Raw genomic sequence first — 22,230 nt, 5'->3', positions numbered from 1 at the left:
ATCTTTCTAGCATTTGATCGATAAAAGGTAAGGGGTAATGATCTTTTTAGTAGCCTTATTTAATTTGCGGAAATCAATTACCATCCTATAACCTGTAATAATTCTTTACGGGATCAATTCATCTTTGTCATTAGGGACGACAGTAATACCTCCCTTTTAGACACAACGGACAAGACTTACCCACTGACTATCAGCAACGGGATAAATTATACCTGCCTCTAGGAGCTTTAGTATTTCTTTTCTTACCACTTCCTTCATCTTAGGATTCAGCCGTCATTGATGATCACGAACTGGTTTGGCATCTTCCTCCAAATTTATTTTATGTTGACATAGAGTGGGACTAATGCCCTTAAGATCATCAAGAGTATATCCAATAGCAGCACGGTGCTTCCTCAGAGTTTTCAATAATCTCTCTTCTTCATGCTCTGAAAGGTTAGCACTAATAATAACAGGATATATCTTTTTCTCATCAAGATAAGCATATTTAAGAGTATCAGGTAACGGTTTAAGCTCAAACACGGGATAACCCTTGGGTGGAGGAGGATCCCCTAGGATTTCAACAGGCAAATTGTGTTTCAGGATGGGTTCCTGTTTAAAGATTATTCATCTATTTCCCTTCTTTCATTCATAAACATATCATTTTCATGGTCTAGCAAATATTGTTCTAAAGGATCACTAGGAGGTACAACAATAGAAGCAAGACCAATAATTTCATCCTTACTAGGTAATTCCTCTTCACGGTGTTGTCTACGAAATTTAGAGAAATTAAACTCATGAGACATATCACCTAGACCAATAGTAACAACATCATTTTCGCAGTCTATCTTAGCATTAACGGTGTTCAAGAAGGGTCTACCAAATATAATGGGACAAAAGCTATCTTGTGGGGAACCAAGAACAAGAAAATCAGCAGGATATTTAGTTTTCCCACACAAGACTTCAACATCTCTAACAATTTCCATTGGTGAAATAGTATCTCTATTGGCAAGTTTAATTGTGACATCAATATCTTCTAACTCAGCAGGTGTGATATCATGCTTAATTTCTTTGTATAAGTCAATAGGTATTGCACTAGCACTAGCACCCATATCACATAAGCCATGATAACAATGATCTCCTATTTTAACAGAAATAACAAGCATGCCTACCACAGGTCTATGTTTATCTTTAGCATAAGGTTTAGCAATTCTAGCAGTTTCATCACGGAAATGAATAACATGCCCATCAATATTATCAGACAAGAGATCTTTAACAATAGCAATATTAGGTTCAACTTTAATTTGCTCAGGAGGTGTATAAGTTCTAATATTGCTTTTACGGACCACAGTTGAAGCTTTAGCATGATCCTTTATCCTAACAGGGAAGGGTGGTTTCTCAACATAAGTAGTAGGAACAATAGGATCATTATAAGTGATAGTCTTTTCTTCAACTTTAATAGGTGCAGCTACTTTTACTTCTATGGGAGGATGATATTTAAACCACTTCTCCTTGGGGAGATCAATATGAGCAGCAAAGATTCACAAAAAGAAGCTACTATCTCAGAGTCAAGTCCATATTTAGTGCTAAACTTACGGAAAACATCGGTATCCGTAAAAGATTTAACACAATCAAACTTGGGTGTCATACCTGACTCCTTACCTTCATCGAGATCCCAATCTTCAGTGTTGCTTTTAATTCTTTACAATAAATCCCATTTGAATTCAATAGTCTTCATCATAAAAGAGACAGCACAAGAAGTATCGAGCATGGTGCGATTGTTATCAGAAAGCCGAGCATAAAAATTCTAAATAATTATTTCTCTTGAGAGCTCATGATTGGGGCATGAATATAACATTGATTTAAGCCTCCCCCATGCTTGAGCGATGTTTTCTACTTCGCGATGCCAAAAATTATATATATAATTGCGATCACGATGAACAAGATGCATAGGATAAAATTTCTGATGAAATTCCAATTTCAATCGTTTGTAGTTCCATGATCCCGTATAATCACATAGCCTATACCATGTCAATGCATCTCCCTTCAAAGATAAAGGGAAGACCTTCTTCTTAATAAAATCACCGGGCACACCTGCAAGCTTAAATAATCCACAAACTTTATCCACATATATTAGGTGCTAATCAGGATGCTTTGTAACATCTCCTGCAAAAGGATTAGCTAGCAGTTTTTCTAACATACCCAAAGGAATTTCAAAGTGAACATTTTCATCTTCAGTAGGTTCAGTAGGTTGAGGAACAACTCTTTGCTCTACTGGTCAGGGTGAAGATACCCCGCACAAGCCCCTCAGAGGATTACTTTCCATAGTAACAAGTGGCAGTAAATTTCAGCACACTATATAAGTTTTTCCTTACCAAATTCCACCTAACAAAGGCGCTTCACTCCCCGGCAACGGTGCCAGAAAAGAGTCTTGATGACCCACAAGTATAGGGGATCTATCGTAGTCCTTTCGATAAGTAAGAGTGCCGAACCCAACAAGGAGCAGAAGGAAATGATAAGCGGTTTTCAGCAAGGTATTCTCTGCAAGCACTTAAATAATAGGTAACAGATAGTTTTTTGATAGGATAATTTGTAACGAGCAACAAGTAACAAAAGTAAATAAAGTGCAGCAAGGTGGCCCAATCCTTTTTGTAGCAAAGGACAAGCCTGGAAAAACTCTTATATAGAGAAAAGCGCTCCCGAGGACACATGGCAATTATCGTCAAGCTAGTTTTCATCACATTCATATGATTCGCGTTCGGTACTTTGATAATTTGATATGTGGGTGGACCAGTGCTTGGGTGCTTCCCTTACTTGGGCAAGCATACCACTTATGATTAACCTCTATTGCAAGCATCTGCAACTACAACAAAAGTATTAAGGTAAACCTAACCATGGCATGAAACATATGGATCCAAATCAGCCCCATACGAAGCAACGCATAAACTAGGGTTTAAGTTTCTGTCACTCTAGCAACCCATCATCTACTTATTACTTCCTAATGCCTTCCTCTAGGCCCAAATAATGGTGACGTGTCATGTAGTCGACGTTCACATAACACCACTAGAGGATAGACAAAATACATCTCATCAAAATATTGAATGAATACCAAATTCACATGACTACTAATAGCAAGACTTCTCCCATGTCCTCAGGAACAAACGTAACTACTCACAAAGCATATTCATGTTCATAATCAGAGGAGTATTAATATGCATATAGGATCTGAACATATGATCTTCCACCAAATAAACCAACTAGCATCAACTACAAGGAGTAATCAACACTACTAGCAACGTACAGGTAACAATCCCGGACTTGGAGACAAGAATTGGATACAAGAGATGAACTAGGGTTTGAGATGAGATGGTGCTGGTGAAGATGTTGATGGAGATTGCCCTCTCCCGATGAGAGGAGCGTTGGTGATGACGATGGCGATGATTTCCCCCTCCCGGAGGGAAGTGTCCCCCCCCCAGAACAGCTCTGACAGAGCCCTAGATTGGTTCCGCCAAGGTTCTGCCTCGTGGCGGCGGAGTCTTGTCCCGAAAGCTTGCTTATGATTTTTCTTCGGACGAAAGACTTCATATAGCAGAAGATGGCCATCGAAGGACCAACTGGGGGCCCACGAGGCAGGGGGCGCGCCCAGCGGGGTAGGGCACGCCCCCCACCCTCGTGGACAGGTGGTAGCCCCCCTGACGTATTTCTTCTGCTCAGTATTTCTTATTATTTCCAAAAATAACTTTCATGGAGATTCATGACTTTTGGAGTTGTGCAGAATAGGTCTCTAATATTTGCTCCTTTTCCAGCCCAGAATTCTAGCTGCCGGCATTCTCCCTCCTTATGTAAACCTTGTAAAATAAGAGAGAATAGGCATAAGTATTGTGACATAATGTGTAATAACAGCCCATAATGCAATAAATATCAATAGAAAAGCATGATGCAAAATGGACGTAACAGAGGACGATGGCACCATGGCCGGAGGCGCGAGGCTGCGGTGGCGCGGGATCTGGTCGGCGGCGACGGCGGCGGGTGAGGAGGGGCCAAAGCCGCGGTTGGCTTCCTTATACACTTACTACTTACTTATAAATTTAGCAGTAGTAGGTTTCGGTTGGGCAGATTTGTTGGATACGCGAGACGGGGAGCGGCGGCCGCGCGGCCGCCGGCGTGGCGCACGCGATGTGGGGCATGGGGGCAGACAGACGAATGAGAGGAGGTGGAAGGGAGGCCGGCGGCAATGTGGGTTGGGAGAGGAGAGGAGGTTGGGGATCTGGATCGGGCTGTGTGGTTTTTTTTGAGACAGGCGGGGGGTGGGTGGTGTGGGACGGTTGGTGGGGTGGGAGGTGGTGGGTGGGAGTGTGGATCGGGTCGGGGTGGACAAGCTTAGTAGTAGCGTGGGGGTCTTACCTGCACTACTACTACTTACTTAGTAGTAGCGCCGATTTTATACCCCTCGCTACTACTATGGCCTATCTCGGGGGCATTGTTGGAGACCATTTAGTAGCAGCGCGGGTTTATACCCCTCGCTACTACTATCAACTTAGTAGTAGCGCGGTTTTTATATCCCTCACTACTACTAATTAGCTATAGCGCCCATTTTTAAGCCGCGCTACTGATAAACTTCTGTGTATAAGGTTTTCCCTAGTAGTGATAAATTGGTATGCATATTTTTAATTAGTTGTAAAAAAATCTTCTCCATTATGTGAAGGGTGTGCAATCAGTTTAGAAGGTCTCGGAAAGTAACTCTGCTATTTGCAGAGTATGTTGACAAAAATCATGGGTGTTGAGTGTACCTTCCAAATACATAAATGGCTATAGCATGAGTACTATGTAATCGTATTCAATAATATCCATATTTTTTATAGTGTGCCTGGATATATACTCATATTGTAACATCCCAAATTTTCAATTTGGAATGTTATACATAGGTCATTCATGCATATCATATTTTATTGCATTTTCTTTTCACGATCCTCAAAATCCTAAGCAACTCAAGGACCCACGGAGAGAGTTGAGGATTTCATGTTCTTTATATTTCAATATTGAGACAAGCATCATTTTGGTTTTAATAATTTTTCTCTTCGAAAATATTTCTTATTAAAATATATGAGAGGAGATAATATGACTTCTCCAAAAATAAGTGAAATATTGGAGGAAGAATATTAAAATCAAATGAATAAATTTTATTTGGATTTTATTGCAATTTTATTTGAATTAGAAAAAATATGCGTTTTTCAAAATTGCATCAGAGGCCCAAAGAAATGTTCACTTTGTCCGGAATATTATTAGACAACCGTGAAAATTTATTTCAGGATTTTTGGAGTCCGTTTAGTATTTCTTTAATTTGTTTTTCCGCGTCAGGTTTTAATAAAAACAAAAGAGAGCACCGACCTAAAGGGCTGTGCCCGACTAGGACACCGCCCGGCCGGCTTTAAAGGCGAGGCCCGAGGCCCGCGACCCCGCCAGCCCCGCCCGAAACCCTAGCGCCGCCCGCCGCCGCCAGCGCCTCCCGCGGCCGGGCCGCCGCCCGCGCCGCCGCACCGCCTCCCGCCGCCGCGCCACCTCCCGCCGCAACACCGCCGCCCCGCAAAGCTGCCACCCGCCGCCGCGACCCCGTCACCCCGCCGCCGCCGCCGGAGACGCCGCCCGCCACCGCCGATTCCGCCGACGCCGAGGTAGCCGCCGCCGTTGTCCGGTTTTCTCGGGAAAACCGTTGGTTTTTTTAGAAAACCCTAGATCTAGTTTTTTAAATAGATCAATTCCTTCGGTTTTCCGTCGGTTTATTTATTTAGCGGACGTTCATCTGTATGTTCATTTTAACGAACGTTGTTCATCAGTTAGTCACAGACAGCGAACGTTCGTTCGTTAGCCTGTTCGTCAGTTTTTTTCCAGGGTTTTTCCGTGATTATTTCCGATCGTGATTTCTGCCCTAATCTTCGAGCTAGTATAAATTTTCTCTCGTTTATCCAAATTTTCTCCTAGATCTTCATTTCTAAGCCCTCTTTCTATTTAACCAACTTGAACAGGATTTTGGTACTGTAAAATTTGACTTTAGAACAGTTTAGCAATCGGATCTTGTTTCTTTCACAGTTTGAGTTTCGTTGCTCCGTTTGATTTGATTCTTTTTGCAAACCGGAGTTCTTCAGTTGAACTTTCTAGTTAGGTCTTCTTATTTGAGTTTTACCCATGCATCTTTGCTTGATTGCTTATGTATGTTATTGTTTGTTTGCAATAGAGTTCCCGGAGTGCGAAGCGTGCTACTACGAGTCACTAGGTTTTGCAGATCATCAGCAAGGCAAGTAACACATTGATCATACTCTTTCATACCCAGTTTTTATGCATTAGTTACAATCCTCAAACACTGCATGATTAGGATGTGATTAACATGCGGGTATTGGGAAGTAGTTGATGAGGTAGAACCTATTACCTGTTTTATTATCAAACCCTTGGGAGTCACTTCTACATTATGCTTATATTGCTATGCTATGCTATGCTCGTAGACGCGGTTTGGGTTTGAGTGTATCCATGATAGATGTGAGTGTTTAACTAATGGTTCAATTCTAAGGTGGCAACTTTAATACACATTTAGGTGGATTGTTGTGTTTTGGGCACCTAGGGTTATACCAGTGTTGTCCTAGGAGATCCCGGGTTTATACGGTGTGATCCTCCTATGGTCCGCCACCCAGGCTCAAAGGGATCATAAGATCATTCATGCTAGAAACTTCCGTGTGCATCCACAAGCTATTATGGGCTCTAGCATAGTTGAGTAGGTTGCATGACCTCTTCCTGTGGTAGGCTAGCAGATTTAGTGGATGTTGGTTGGTACTGTCTACCCGGGGTTAGAGTTAATGCTTCTGAAAGACTGTGTCTCGGTCATCCGTTTCTCAAACACCATGTAGTGCGAGAAATCCAACGGAGGAGATTGAGTCTTGTGGGGAAAAGTGCGCAAACCTCTGCAGAATGTACAAACTAATCAGACATCTTGAGTATCTGGTACTGGAATTATTGATTTGATCTCATCACTCTAAATTAATTTGTTGGGTTGATAATTACTTTTAATTGGGATTGAGATGGGGGTACCATTCTCAATGTTTCAACCACCATGATAGTTAAAGAAAGTATATTCATTTGTTGTAGGGAAAAATTGGCTTTTCACAAAAACATTATAACCATAGAGCCTCCACCAGCCATATATGCATGTAGTGATAGCATTTATCTGTTCATTGCTCTACTGTGTTATATTGCCAGCATATTCCATGTGCTGACCCGTTTTCGGGCTACAACATATCATGTTGCAGACTTTTCAGACGAGGAGTAAGGTGCGATAGGTCGTTTGTCATGCACTCAGCTATGCCGTTGGAGTTGATGCACTCACTTTATCTTCCAAGCCTGCCGCTGTTATCGCTTTTAGATGGCCTTAAGCCATATTTATTGTAATAAGTTCTCTTTTGGAGACATTCAATGTAATAAGTGTGTGATTGCTACTCTGTTATAAAATCCTTCGAGTACTGTGTGTGTCAGCATTACCGATCCAGGGATGACACTGAACATAGAGACTTGACCATCTGAGGTTGGGTCGCTACACATATTATATGAAAGGTTGACATTGAAGGAAATATGCCCTAGAGGCAATAATAATGTTATTATTTTTTTCCTTATATCATGATAAATGTTTATTATTCATGCTAGAATTGTATTATCCGGAAACATAATACTTGTGTGAATACATAGACAAACTAAAATGTCACTAGTATGCCTCTACTTGACTAGCTTGTTAATCAAAGATGGTTATGTTTCCTAACCATAGACATGTGTTGTCATTTGATTAACGGGATCACATTATTAGGAGAATGATGTGATTGACATGACCCATTCCATTAGCTTAGCACCCGATCGTTTAGTATGTTGCTATTGCTTTCTTCATGACTTATACATGTTCCTATGACTATGAGATTATGCAACTCCCGTTTGTCGGAGGAACACTTTGTGTGCTACCAAACGTCACAACGTAACTGGGTGATTATAAAGGAGCTCTACAGGTGTCTCCAAAGGTAAATGTTGGGTTGGCGTATTTCGAGATTAGGATTTGTCACTCCGATTGTCGGAGAGGTATCTCTGGGCCCTCTCGGTAATGCACATCACATAAGCCTTGCAAGCATTGCAACTAATGAGTTAGTTGCGAGATGATGTATTACGAAACGAGTAAAGAGACTTGCCGGTAACGAGATTGAACTAGGTATTGAGATACCGACGATCGAATCTCGGGCAAGTAACATACCGATGACAAAGGGAACAACATATGTTGTTATGCGGTCTGACCGATAAAGATCTTCGTAGAATATGTGGGAGCCAATATGAGCATCCAGGTTCCGCTATTGGTTATTGACCGGAGACATGTCTCAGTCATGTCTACATTGTTCTCGAACCCGTTGGGTCCGCACGCTTAAGGTTTCGATGACAGTTATATTACGAGTTTATGAGTTTTGATGTACCGAAGTTAGTTCGGAGTCCCGGATGTGATCACGGACATGACGAGGAGTCTCGAAATGGTCGAGACATAAAGATTGATATATTGGACGGCTATATTCGGACACCGGAAGTGTTCCGGGTGATTTCGGAGAAAACCGGAGTGCCGGAGGGTTACCGGAACCCTCCCCCCCCCCGAGAGAAGTAATGGGCCGTATGGGCCTTAGTGGAGAGAGAGAGGAGCAGCCAGGGTGGGCCGAGCGCCTCCTTCCCCCCTGGTCCGAATTGTACTAGGAGAGGGGGGCGGCGCCCCCCTTTCCTTCTCCCTCCCCCTTCCTTTCCCCCTCCTAGTAGGAGTAGGAAAGAGGGGAGTCCTACTCCTACTAGGAGGAGGACTCCTCCTCCTTGGCGCGCCATAGGGCCGGCCGGCCTCCTCCCCTTGCTCCTTTATATACGGGGGCAGAGGGCACCCCTAGACACACAAGTTGATCCACGTGATCGTTTTCTTAGCCGTGTGCGGTGCCCCCTTCCACCATAATCCTCGATAATATTGTAGCGGTGCTTAGGCGAAGCCCTGCGACGGTAGAACATCAAGATCGTCACCACGTCGTCGTGCTGACGGAACTCTTCCCCGACACTTTGCTGGATTGGAGTCCAGGGATCGTCATCGAGCTGAACGTGTGCTAAAACTCGGAGGTGCCGTAGTTTCGGTGCTTGATCGGTCGGGCCGTGAAGACGTACGACTACATCAGCCGCGTTGCCATAACGCTTCCGCTGTCGGTCTACAAGGGTACGTAGATCACACTCTCCCCTCTCGTTGCTATGCATCACCATGATCTTGCATGTGCATAGGAAATTTTTTGAAATTACTACGTTCCCCAACAGTGGCATCCGAGCCCAGGTTTTATGTGTTAATGTTATATGCACGAGTAGAACACAAGTGAGTTGTGGGCGATATAAGTCATACTGCTTACCAGCATGTCATACTTCGGTTCGGCGGTATTGTTGGACGAAGCGGCCCGGACCGACATTACGCGTACGCTTACGCGAGACCGGTTCTCCCGACGTGCTTTGCACAAAGGTGGCTAGCGGGTGTCAGTTTCTCCAACTTTAGTTGAACCGAGTGTGGCTACGCCCGGTCCTTGCGAAGGTTAAAACAACACCAACTTGACAAACTATCGTTGTGGTTTTGATGCGTAGGTAAGATTGGTTCTTGCTTAAGCCTGTAGCAGCCACGTAAAACTTGCAACAACAAAGTAGAAAACGTCTAACTTGTTTTTGCAGGGCATGTTGTGATGTGATATGGTCAAGACATGATGCTAAATTTTATTTTATGAGAAGATCATGTTTTGTAACCGAGTTATCGGCAACTGGTAGGAGCCATATGGTTGTCGCTTTATTGTATGCAATGCAACTGCGCTGTAATGCTTTACTTTATCACTAAGCGGTAGTGATAGTCGTGGAAGCATAAGATTGGCGAGACAACAACGATGCTACGATGGTGATCAAGGTGTCACGCCGGTGACGATGGTGATCATGACGGTGCTTCGAAGATGGAGATCACAAGCACAAGATGATGATGGCCATATCATATCACTTATATTGATTGCATGTGATGTTTATCTTTTATGCATCTTATCTTGCTTTGATTGATGGTAGCATTTTAAGATGATCTCTCACTAATTATCAAGAAGTGTTCTCCCTGAGTATGCACCGTTGCGAAAGTTCTTCGTGCTGAGACACCACGTGATGATCGGGTGTGATAGGCTCTACGTTCAAATACAACGGGTGCAAAATAGTTGCACACGCGGAATACTCAGGTTATACTTGACGAGCCAAGCATATACAGATATGGCCTCGGAACACGGAGACCGAAAGGTCGAGCGCGAATCATATAGTAGATATGATCAACATAGTGATGTTCACCAATGAAACTACTCCATCTCACGTGATGATCGGACATGGTTTAGTTGATTTGGATCACGTAATTACTTAGAGGATTAGAGGGATGTGTATCTAAGTGGGAGTTCTTTAGTAATATGATTAATTGAACCTAAATTTATCATGAACTTAGTACCTGATAGTATCTTGCTTGTTTATGTTTGATTGTAGATAGATGGCCCGTGCTGTTGTTCCGTTGAATTTTAATGCGTTCCTTGAGAAAGCAAAGTTGAAAGATGATGGTAGCAATTACACGGACTGGGTCCGGAACTTGAGGATTATCCTCATTGCTGCACAGAATAATTACGTCCTGGAAGCACCGCTGGGTGCCAGGCCTGCTGCTGGAGCAACACCAGATGTTATGAACGTCTGGCAGAGCAAAGCTGATGACTACTCGATAGTTCAGTGTGCCATGCTTTACGGCTTAGAATCGGGACTTCAACGACGTTTTGAACGTCATGGAGCATATGAGATGTTCCAGGAGTTGAATTTAATATTTCAAGCAGATGCCCGGATTGAGAGATATGAAGTCTCCAATAAGTTCTATAGCTGCAAGATGGAGGAGAACAGTTCTGTCAGTGAGCATATACTCAAAATGTCTGGGTATAATAATCACTTGATTCAATTGGGAGTTAATCTTCCAGATGATTGCGTCATTGACAGAATTCTCCAATCACTGCCACCTAGCTACAAGAGCTTCATGATGAACTATAATATGCAAGGGATGAATAAGACTATTCCCGAGCTCTTCGCAATGCTGAAAGCTGCGGAGGTAGAAATCAAGAAGGAGCATCAAGTGTTGATGGTCAACAAGACCACTAGTTTCAAGAGAAAGGGCAAAGGGAAGAAGAAGGGGAACTTCAAAAAGAATAGCAAGCAAGTTGCTGCTCAAGAGAAGAAACCCAAACCTGGACCTAAGCCTGAAACTCAGTGCTTCTACTGCAAGCAGACTGGTCACTGGAAGCGGAACTGCCCCAAGTATTTGGCGGATAAGAAGGATGGCAAGGTGAACAAAGGTATATGTGATATACATGTTATTGATGTGTACCTTACTAATGCTGGCAGTAGCACCTGGGTATTTGATACTGGTTCTGTTGCTAACATTTGCAACTCGAAACAGGGACTACGAATTAAGCGAAGATTGCCTTAGGACGAGGTGACGATGCGCGTGGGAAATGGTTCCAACGTCGATGTGATCGCGGTCGGCACGCTACCTCTACATCTACCTTCAGGATTAGTATTAGACCTAAATAATTGTTATTTGGTGCCAGCATTGAGCATGAACATTATATTTGGATCTTGTTTGATGTGAGACGGTTATTCATTTAAATCAGAGAATAATGGTTGTTCTATTTATATGAGTAATATCTTTTATGGTCATGCACCCTTAAAGAGTGGTCTATTCTTATTAAATCTCGATAGTAGTGACACACATATTCATAATGTTGAAGCCAAAAGATGCAGAGTTGATAATGATAGTGCAACTTATTTGTGGCACTGCCGTTTGGGTCATATCGGTGTAAAGCACATGAAGAAACTCCATACTGATGGACTTTTGGAACCACTTGATTATGAATCGCTTGGTACTTGCGAACCGTGCCTTATGGGTAAGATGACAAAAACACCGTTCTCCGGTACTATGGAGAGAGCAACAGATTTGTTGGAAATCATACATACAGATGTACGTGGTCCGATGAATGTTGAGGCTCGTGGCGGATATCGTTATTTTCTCACCTTCACAGATGACTTAAGCAGATATGGGTATATCTACTTAATGAAACATAAGTCTCAAACATTTGAGAAGTTCAAAGAATTTCAGAGTGAAGTTGAAAATCATTGTAACAAGAAAATAAAATTCCTACGATCTGATCGTGGAGGAGAATATTTGAGTTACGAGTTTGGTGTACATTTGAAACAATGCGGAATAGTTTCGCAACTCACGCCACCCGGAGCACCACAGCGTAATGGTGTGTCCGAAAGTCATAATCGTACTTTACTTGATATGGTGCGATCTATGATGTCTCTTACTGATTTACCACTATCGTTTTGGGGTTATGCTCTAGAGACGGCCGCATTCACGTTAAATAGGGCACCACCAAAATCGGTTGAGACGACGCCTTATGAACTGTGGTTTGGCAAGAAACCAAAGTTGTCGTTTCTGAAAGTTTGGGGCTGCGATGCTTATGTGAAAAAGCTTCAACCTGATAAGCTCGAACCCAAATCAGAGAAATGTGTCTTCATAGGTGTCGGTGTCAAAACCGGCGGATCTCGGGTAGGGGGTCCCGAACTATGCGTCTAGGCCGGGTGGTAACAGGAGGCGGGGAACACGATGTTTTACCCAGGTTCGGGCCCTCTTGATGGAGGTAAAACCCTATGTCCTGCTTGATTAATATTGATGATATGGGTAGTACAAGAGTAGATCTACCACGAGATCAAGGAGGCTAAACCCTAGAAGCTAGCCTATGGTATGATTGTTGTATATGGAGTTGATGTCCTACGGACTACAACCCTCTGGTTTATATAGACACCGGATAGGGTTAGGGTTACATAGAGTCGGTTACAATGGTAGGAGATCTTGAATATCCGCACCGCCAAGCTTGCCTTCCACGCCAAGGAAAGTCCCATCCGGACACGGGACGAAGTCTTCAATCTTGTATCTTCATAGTCCAGGAGTCCGGCTGAAGGTACAGGCCATGAAGGGATTCATAGTTCGGTTGTGGCCCGGAGAGGCCCTGCCTGGGAGCTATTTCGGGCTGGTGCGGCGGCTGGTGGAGGCCTGTCCGAGGCTCGAGGTCATCAAGCGCTCCGTCTGCATCGAAGGTGCCCGTCGGGCCCTTGCCCGTGCAAAGGTGCACTGGGGTAAGCTGGACGGTGAGAAGCTTGTGAAGGACGGGCCGCCGCCGGGGAAGGAGCATCGCAAGCCTGAGAACTACTACAAGGATGTTCTTGCAGGTGCCCGCCTTGTGGCGGATGAATGTACCAAGGATGTGATTTTTGAATGAACTCGCTCCTGTTTATCCTGTGCGCCGAAAACTTGTTCATATGTGCTAATTAATGCTTATTGAAATTAAAATATTAATTTCTGTGCGGCCGTTTATCAAAATTTGAGAGATGGCCAGTCGTCGGCTTCTGCCCCCATGCCACTAGTGCTGGGGTGTTTGCGATAAACCTGAGCGCTCTTTTTCCCATAGTTGGGTCCTTCGAGGGAGGCGCTCAGCACAACGAACCAGGCAATCGGACTATAATGCTTGAACACTCTCACTTAGCCATAGAACTCTATAATTTTAAATTTCGGCGAAGCCCCTAGTTCGGAAGACCGAGTTCGGGGCGCTATCCACGCCTTGGCCGGACAAAGCCAGCTCCTCGCTTGAAGCGGCATAAGCCTTTAGGGACTCGAAAAACCTCTCGAACAGCGACCGCTCTCTCGCCACATCATGACAGTCAGTTTTAGCTTTCTCCACTGAGGTGCTTAACCCAGCTGAACCGGGGCACAATCGCAGTGGTTCTCCTAGTGCTACCTTAGCCGATATAGCGGAACGTAAGGCACCAAAACATAGGAGCCGGGCGAACCCAACTATTGACCCAAATCATGATTCGGAGCCGATGCATATAGTGCTATAAGTTCGGGTTGCCGCACTTGTGAAAGTGTACGGACTTCTCACACCATTATGAGGGGTACTGAAGCCCCTGGCGTGTTTGCCGTACCATGGTGTACGGGTGCAATCATGTCATTTAATAAACATATATGTGAAAAGAAGATAATGCAAAAAAATAGACAGAAAGCTATGCATTGTTTATAGAGAGGCTATTTATCAAAGCCGAATGATACAAATAGTGCGGTAAGCAAAAGATATTGGACTATTTAGTATGTCCTGACCAAGGGCAGGCCGCGGAATTGTATTTAAAATAGGTATACTGCTCATAACAGAGACCACCTAGGAGTTCCATAATGCGGCATGGCTTGTCTGCCTCCCTGGATCTTGCATCGTTTGTGCGGCAGTCGAATTGCCGAACAGGTCGTCCGAAGATGGAGTCCTGAAAGTAAGAAAAAATTAAAAAATTAAAAAAGAATCCGGCAGCCCCTAGTACGTTTTAAGCCGTATTTTAGGCGTGCCGTTATTGTGCCCCTTCCCCTGCGCCCATGGTATTTCAAGGGCGTAGTTATGTACGCGAGGTACCGGTTTTGCTATGTCGCGAGAGCTGGGGTTGGGGCCGCATTGCTACGCTTGCTCAGAGTGTGCCAGGCGGTCCTGCTGTGGGTTACTCCGGGCGCGCTTGGCAGTGTCTGGCTTTTTAACGGCCGGACTGGAGAATTGCCTAAGAAGGCTACTTTGTACTTCCTCTGCGAGAGCCGCCGTGTGCTCCTCCGTACGGAGGGAGCGTTCGGTGTTTCCGTTGACCGTGATGACTCCTCGAGGGCCTGGCATCCTGAGCTTGAGATATGCGTAGTGCGGCACCGCATTGAACTTTGCGAATGCGGTTCGTCCGAGCAGGGCGTTATAGCCACTGCGAAACGGGACTATATCGAAGATTAACTCTTTGCTTCGGGAATTGTTCGGGGATCCGATGACCACATCAAGTGTTACTGAGCCTGTACAGTTGGCTTCTACACCTGGTATAACGCCTTTAAAGGTCGTTTTTGTGGGCTTAATCCTTGAGGGATCTATGCCCATTTTCCGCACTGTATCCTGATAAAGCAGGTTCAGGCTACTGCCGCCGTCCATGAGGACTCTTGTGAGATGAAATCCGTCGATGATTGGGTCGAGAACCAATGCGGCGAAGCCGCCATGACGGATGCTAGTGGGATGGTCCCTTCGATCAAAAGTGATCGGGCAGGAGGACCATGGGTTGAACTTTGGGGCGACTGGCTCCATCGCGTATACGTCCCGTAGCGCACGCTTCCGCTCCCTCTTGGGAATGTGGGTTGCGTATATCATGTTCAGCGTCCGCACTTGTGGGGGAAAGCCCTTCTGTCCATTGTTGTTCGGCGGCTTGGGCTCCTCCTCGTTGTCGCTGTGCAGCCCCTTGTCTTTGTTTTCGGCTCTTAACTTGCCTTCCTACTTGAACACCCTACAATCCCTGTTAGTGTGATTGGCTGGCCTTTCGGGGGTGCCATGTATCTGGCACAAGCGGTCGAGTATTCGGTCCAAACTGGACGGCCCGGAGTATTCTTTTTGAATGGCTTTTTCCGCTGACCGGATTTATAGCCTTTGAATCCAGCATTCACTGCCGTGTCTTCATTGCTGTCGCTGCTAACGCGGCGTTTTTGCTTATTCCGACGTGTCCTGCCACTATTGTCCTTGGTATCCGAATTACCTGGGTTCTTTGATAAGTTGTTACTGTGGGCTAGCCAGCTGTCTTCTCCCGCGCAAAAGCGGGTCATGAGTGCCGTGAGGGCTGCCATAGATTTCGGCTTTTCCTGTCCCAGGTGCCGGGCAAGCCATTCGTCGCGGATGTTGTGCTTGCAGGCTGCTAGGGCCTCTGCGTCCGGACAGTCGACTATCTGGTTTTTCTTTGTTAGGAACCATGTCCAGAATTGTCTGGCTGATTCCTCTGGCTGCTGAATTATGTGGCTTAAGTCGTCGGCATCCGGTGGTCGCACGTAAGTGCCCTGGAAGTTGTCGAGGAATGCGGCTTCCAGGTCCTCCCAGGAACCGATTGAGTCTACTGGCAAGCTGTTAAGCCAATGCCGGGCCGGTCCTTTAAGTTTGAGCGGGAGGTATTTGATGGCGTGTAGATCATCGCCGCGTGCCATGTGGATGTGAAGGAGATAATCCTCGATCCATACTGCCGGATCTGTTGTGCCATCGTATGATTCGATGTTTATGGGTTTGAAACCCTCTGGGATTTTATGATCCATTACTTCATTCATGAAGCATAGCGGGTGTGGGGCGCCTCTGTACTGGGCTATATCACGACGCAGCTCGGAAGAGCTATGTCTATTGTGTTCGGCCCGGCCGGATTTGTTGTATCCGGAGTGAAGATCATCGTCACTTTCCGTAGGGCGCCTGCGCGATCCGTAGATCAATCTTTCTTGTCTTGCCTTATCCTCCAGTACGTCTCGCAGGTCTGGCGCATTTTCCCGTGCCTTAGTTGATCGGCGTCGGGGCATGGCTTGGGTGGAGGACCGAGATGCCTCTCTGTTGCGGCCGCGAGGTGGCCAGTCTGCCATGTCATGCGCTGGTGATGTAGGCGCTTCCTCCTCTGATCGGGGTAGCGGCCTGCGCTTTGGGTAACTCTTGGAGGGGCGTTCGAGTTCATACTCTTCGGCCGCAAGGACTTCAATCCATCTGTCAGCTAGCAAATCTTGGGCAGCTCTAAGCTGTTGCTGCTTTTTCTTGAGGCTGCTTGCCATGGCTAAAAGCCTGCGTTTGAAATGCTCTTTTTTGGCGGAGTCTGATGGTATGACGAATTTGTCGTCATCGAGGCTTGCCTCGTCTTCGGAGGGAGGCGTATAGTTATCATCCTCGACCTCTCGGTCTGCCGTTCTCTCATGAGGGCTGGCTTCTCCATCTTCCTGTGCCGAATCTTGCTGAGGTGGGTGTTCTTCGGCGCTATCCGGGGTAGTATTATCTCCCGTGCCGGAATCACTGTTTTTGCTTTGGCGGGATTTAGAGCGGCGCCGCTGACGCCGGCCTTTGGCTGTTTCTTGGGGGTGTCATCCCCCACTTTTCCATCGCCATCTCCATCTTTTGGAGTATCCACCATATATATGTCATATGACGAGGTGGCCTTCCAGCGCCCTATAGGTGCTGGTTCCTGTTCGTCTCCTACATCGTCGTCCATACCGTTGATGTCTTCGGAGCCGAAGTCAAGCATGTCGGTTAAATCGTCGACAGTGGCTACAAAGTGGGCGGTGGGTGGGCTTTGAATTTCTTCATCGTTCGTATCCCATCCTCGCTGACCGTAATCTGGCCAGGGCTCTCCTGATAAAGAGAGAGACTTAAGAGAATTCAGGATGTCGCCAAAAGGCGAGTGCTGAAAGATGTCTGTGGCGGTGATCTCCATTATCGGCGCCCAATCGGATTCGATTGGCAGGGGCGCGGGGGGTTCGAAGTCCGGGGAGGAGTCCGGATCCTCGGAGTCACGGGTCATGCAGAGTGCGGGGCTAGCTTTCGGCTCGATCGCCATTGAGATCACAGCCCCCGAGGTGACGTCCAACCGCTCGTCCTCGATTGGCGTAATAGGCGCCGAGTTAGGGGTCGGAACCGATGCGTGTGCGGCCTCCAGGACACTGTCCGGAGGCAGAGCTAGATCATGCCCCTCGAGATAGTGCGGCGCGCTTGGCCGTGGCTCGAACCCGTCGAAGATCAAGTCTCCGCGGATGTCAGCCGTGTAGTTTAAGCTTCCAAACCTGACTTGATGGCCAGGGGCGTAGCTTTCGATCTGCTCCAGGTGGCCAAGCGAATTGGCCCGCAGAGCGAAGCCGCCGAAGGTGAAGATCTGTCCAGGGAGAAAAGTCTCACCCTGGACTGCATCGTTGTTGATGATCAAAGGAGCCATCGGGCCTAAAGGCAACGACACAGAGGAACTCTCAATGAAAGCACCAATGTCGGTGTCAAAACCGGCGGATCTCGGGTAGGGGGTCCCGAACTATGCGTCTAGGCCGGGTGGTAACAGGAGGCGGAGAACACGATGTTTTACACAGGTTCAGGCCCTCTTGATGGAGGTAAAACCCTACGTCCTGCTTGATTAATATTGATGATATGGGTAGTACAAGAGTAGATCTACCACGAGATCAAGGAGGCTAAACCCTAGAAGCTAGCCTATGGTATGATTGTTGTATATGGAGTTGATGTCCTCCGGACTACAACCCTCCGGTTTATATAGACAACGGATAGGGTTAGGGTTACATAGAGTCGGTTACAATGGTAGGAGATCTTGAATATCCGCACCGCCAAGCTTGCCTTCCACGCCAAGGAAAGTCCCATCCGGACACGGGACAAAGTCTTCAATCTTCTATCTTCATAGTCCAGGAGTCCGGCTGAAGGTATAGTCCGCCTACCCGAACACCCCCTAATCCAGGACTCCCTCAATAGGATATCCAAAGGAAACTATTGGATACACCTTCTATCACAGATCTGAAGGCAAGACTTTTGTTGCTAAATTCGGAAATTTTCTAGAGAAGGAGTTTCTCTCGAAAGAAGTGAGTGGGAGGAAAGTAGAACTTGACGAGGTAACTGTACCTGCTCCCTTATTGGAAAGTAGCACATCACAGAAACCAGTTTCTGTGACACCTACACCAATTAGTGAGGAAGCTAATGATGATGATCATGAAACTTTAGAACAAGATACTACTGAACCATGTAGATCAACCAGAGTAAGATCCGCACCAGAGTGGTATGGTAATCCTGTTCTGGAAGTCATGCTACTAGATCATGATGAACCTACGAACTATGGAGAAGCGATGGTGAGCCCAGATTCCGCAAAATGGCTAGAGGCCACCCCAAACCCTAGAGAAGCAGCGTCGAGGCCACTAATTAATATATATGATTCCTTACTATGATTAGGTAGCTAGTTCTACATTTGCCACTAATATATCCATCTCTCATGTTTGAATAATAATTGCCATGTTGTAAATATTTGTAGAAACTATGGACACCGCCCGAGACGAAGAAAAAGAAGCGTTGTTGAGGGACATAATCGCAGAAGGAAGTGATGCCGTCTCGTTGTTTCTCAGCAACACCAATGGTCTGGAAGGAGAGGGTGAAGAAGCTGGCTACGGTGACCTAATGCCGGTGCAAGAAGAAGAACATGAGGACGGCTCCAGTGACCCAATGCCGGTGCAAGAAGGAGACCGTGATGACAGCTCTGGTGACCGAACCAAGTCCGGCCAGGTATATATATTAGTTAAGCCTGTGCTGACTAGCTGATTGATGCATTCATTGTTTTGGTATGTACACATATTAATTAAGTCTTTGTTCTTTTTTCTAGCCCTCTGGATCGAGCACAACTTCGGTAAAGAGACGAGGCCCGAAGAAAAAGTTGAGCTCGGATGAAAGGATTGAGATCATAGCAATCGCGCCCGACGGCCAACCAATTGAACCCATCCGAACAAAGAACGCATTTGTTGCTCAATGCGGGGTTCTGGTTAGGGACAAGATCCCAATAAGCATCCAGCAATGGTTTAAGCCGGGTACAGAAGACCCTGAGGTGTCTTATGTCAATGATATGCAAAAAAATGATCTTTGGACTGAGCTGAAGTCAAATTTCACCCTACCGCCAGAGGATAATCCACAGAACCCAGTTAAAGAGCAATTAATCAAGTCTTTTGCTCTTAAGAGGATGGCAGAACTATTCAGGAGGTGGAAGAAAGAGCTGAATATGTTTATCAAAAATAATGAGACACCAGAATTCAAGGGCGGATATGAGAAGATCAGAGATCACTAGCCCGCATTTGTGGCCCACAAGACATCGGAAAAGAGTAAGAAGATGTCGGCGACAAACAAGCAAAATGCGGCGAAGAAGAAGCTTCACCATCGCACGGGGTCAGGTGGCTACCTCGTAGCCCGGCCTAAGTGGGCCAAGACTGAGAATGATCTGTTTGATAAAGGGATCGAACTAGAGACAATTAACTGGCCAGACCGTTACCGGACTTGGTTCTTCGGGGCTGGCGGAACCTTGGACCTTGTAACAGGGAAGTGCATTTGGACGAACGATCAAATGGACATACCAGTCAGGAAGCTTAAGAAGTATATCGAAGCAGCGCAGGAAGGGACGTTCTTTCCAGACAGAGAGAACGACGAGCTCACAATGGCCCTTGGGAATCCTGAGCGCCCTGGACGGACACGAGGCACGCCAGGCTCCATTCCGTGGAAGGTTGGGTTTCCGGACGCAAGCGGTTACAAATCCCATGAGAGGAGGAAAAAAGTGCAGCAGACCCAAATGCAGGCGCTGCAAGCAAGGGTAGACGCGATAGAGGAACGAGAAGCAAATCGCAGCAAACGTACTGCCGAAGCTTCCCCCGAAGCTACCCCGCCATCTCAGCACAGAAGCAGCGTGGCTTCCACCGAGCTGCTTCAGCCGAAGCATGCCTTGACGGCTCCTGCCAGCTATCCCGTGGATGCTATCACGGAGTCTCAAAATTGCCACCTTATGACGCAATGGATGAATTTGAAGGTCAAGGCGGCTGTTGGCTCTGTTTATCCTACTGAACCTGGCGCAACTTTTCACTGCCGGCCGATTCCAGAAGGATATGCTAGGGTGATGGTGGATGAAATAACGGAGGGATTTGAGGACATCCAGCTTGACCACCCTACCGGTGAAGGGGAGACTCGACTGGGGTCTGCTCTGAAGACTCCATGCCTATGGCGGAAGGAGCTCACCAACCTTCCGAACTGGACGCCTCCACCTCCTCCTCCTCCTCCGGTGAGTCAGGGCACTCCACCTCCTCCACCGCCTCCTCCTCCGGCGAGTGACGATCAGGGCCCTCGGCCAGCTCCTTCTCCGGCGCGTGGCGGCACTCCGCCTCCTTCTCCGCCTGCGCCGGCGCGCCCGAGCAGCCAGCCTCCTCCTTCTCCGCCTCGTCAGCAAGGGCGGAAAAGACCCGCCGCCGCTCCAGCAGCTGCTCCGGCGCGTCGTAGTCCTTCTCCTCTGCCTCGTAAGCAAGTAAAGAAGACAACCGCTCTGTTTGCTCGGCCGGCGTCTAGCAGTACAACCAGAGGCGGGAGGACATACAGATTCGGTCCTTCTCTGAAGAGTCCACAAACATTACCATACGAGAGGACCCCGGAGGAGAACGCGAAGATCGCGTGAACCGAAGTGGATGACTGGTTTAAAGGGTTGAAAGCAAAGAGACATCCACCTCCGGAGGAGAAGGTAGATCCGGTGAAAGTGAAGCGCACTCTAGCTGCCCTGGCAAAACCACCCAAGTCTCCGCCGAAAGGCAACTATGAGCGCATTATTACAAAGTCATGGGCCGAAGCGGAGCGGTCGGGAAGTACAGTCAGTGATCAAAGGCTGAAAGAACGACGAGCGGCTGGGAAACAAATTGCCCAGCTCGGCGAACAAGCGAAGCAATCGTGCCCCCCTCTCAAGGTGCCTAGCGACATCGTCGATCCGAGGATGGTGCTCGGTTATTGCAATGTTGACAATTACCTGCCCGACGATGTACATTATGATCCCATGGAGGTGCAGATACACAGATACGAGTACGGGAAGCCTCTCGTCAAAGATGAAAAATCTTTAACAACGATGATGCGAAGATTACATGATTGGTACTTGAAAATCTGCAGAGAGTCTGGGGGGAGGAGTACTTTGTATGCGAGAGTTAAACCGGAGCATGACCTCGTTGGAATTGAACTGTTGCCTATTCCATTTGAGGAGTTCTATCAGTTTTTCAATCAATTGGCCCTCGATAAAACAACGGTCACCTGCTACTGTCTGTAAGTACTACTACTTCTGTCATTAAGTCTCTCTATATAGCTCATCTCTTTCATTGCATGTATTTATAATTATCCTCACTATATTATGTAGATTGAAGATCGACGAATTGAAGAAAAGACAAATCGGTGATATTGGGTTCGTTAACACATATCTCATAGATGCAACTGAGGTTGAACATCGTCCTAAAGATACCGAGGCCAACTTGCTACGATCATTCAAAAAAATGAAAACAAAGATATAATACTCTTTCCTTACAGCTTCAAGTGAGTGTTACTGTCTTGTGCATATTCGGTTTCCATAATATATTAGTCCAGGTTATAGTAATGTAATTGATGAGTTATACATGCGTGTGCAGGTACCACTATATTCTCCTAGAGATTAGGCTTGAGCGGGGAGTAGTAACAGTCTTGGATCTAAATGAAAAGATCCCCAGGAGTATGCGGACATGACTGAAATCCTCAAGAA

The 22,230-nt window shown here is 46.4% G+C and overlaps 1 pseudogene; it reads left to right on the top strand.

Moving 5' to 3' along the window:
• The window catches only part of LOC147957146 (uncharacterized), a 94,174-nt pseudogene that overhangs the window by 31,292 nt on the left and 40,652 nt on the right, over positions 1–22,230 (top strand).

This window comes from Triticum urartu, chromosome 7A (genome assembly GCF_056163025.1).
Source record: "Triticum urartu cultivar PI428250 chromosome 7A, HENAU_Tu73, whole genome shotgun sequence".
NCBI classification, from domain to species: domain Eukaryota; kingdom Viridiplantae; phylum Streptophyta; class Magnoliopsida; order Poales; family Poaceae; genus Triticum; species Triticum urartu.
This window is presented reverse-complemented; position numbering and strand designations above follow the sequence as displayed.